This window comes from Arachis duranensis, chromosome 2 (assembly GCF_000817695.3).
Source record: "Arachis duranensis cultivar V14167 chromosome 2, aradu.V14167.gnm2.J7QH, whole genome shotgun sequence".
NCBI lineage: Eukaryota > Viridiplantae > Streptophyta > Magnoliopsida > Fabales > Fabaceae > Arachis > Arachis duranensis.
In genome coordinates this window covers 58,117,237-58,118,320 of record NC_029773.3, presented here as the reverse complement: position 1 = coordinate 58,118,320, position 1,084 = coordinate 58,117,237, and positions in this window count along the sequence as shown.

Genomic DNA, 1,084 nt, shown 5'->3' with positions numbered 1-1,084 from the left:
GTTGTCAATTCTTGGTTCTTCATCAGTTTCTCCATGAGCAGCTCTAGATTTGTGATTCTCTGTGAGTCTTGTGAGATGGGTTGATTTTGGGGTGTTGATGGATGAAGATAAGTGTTTTGGTTAGTTGGGTGGTTATTGGGTGGGTATTGGTTAGCATTTGGGTAGTTGTTTTGTGGTTTTCTGTATGAGTTTTGGTTAGTGTTTGGCTGGGGGTTGTGGTTTGTGGTTTTCCAATTGTTCTGACTTGTGTTTCTTTGCCATGGTTGTTGGTTTTGATTATGGTTGTCTCCCCATCTGAGGTAGGGATGGTTCTTCCAAGATGGATTGTAAGTATCCCCATAGACTTCATTTGTTCCAGGATTTTGGTTGTGTATGTATTGGACTTGCTCTTACTGTTGCTCCTCTTGAGTTTCTTCATTTTGCACCCAAGTGGTTGGAGGTTGGCTTGTGGTGCTCACTGCTGCCACTTGCAAGCCATCAATTCTTTTGGCCATTTGTTCAAACTGTTGTTGGATCTGCTGCTGCATCATCTTGTTTTGAGCTAAGATTGAATCCACTCCTTCCAACTCCATTACTCCTCTTCTCTGTGATGGTTGGCGTTGTCTTTGATGAGCAAAGAAATATTGGTTGTTAGCCACCATATCAATGAGGTTTTGAGCTTCCTCTGTGGTTTGTTTACCACCATGTCAATGAGGTTTTAAGCCTCTTCGGCAGTCTTCATCAGTTGCAAAGAGCCTCCAGCTGAGTGATCAAGTGCCTCTTGAGCCTTTAGAGTGAGTCCTTCATGGAAATTCTGCAACTTGTCCCACTCAGTGAACATCTCTGGTGGACATTTCCTCAATAAAGCCTTATATCTTTCCCATGCTTCATATAAGTTCTCAGCCTCCAATTGAGTGAATGTTTGAACCTCAGTCTTCAACCTTAGGATTCTTTGAGGGGGATAAAATTTGGCAAGGAACTTGCTCACCAAGTCATCCCAAGTATTGATGCTTTCTTTTGGAAAGGTCTCTAGCCATTGAGTGGCTTTATCTCTGAGAGAGAATGGGAAGAGCAGCAACTTGTAGCTATCAGGAGGTACACCATT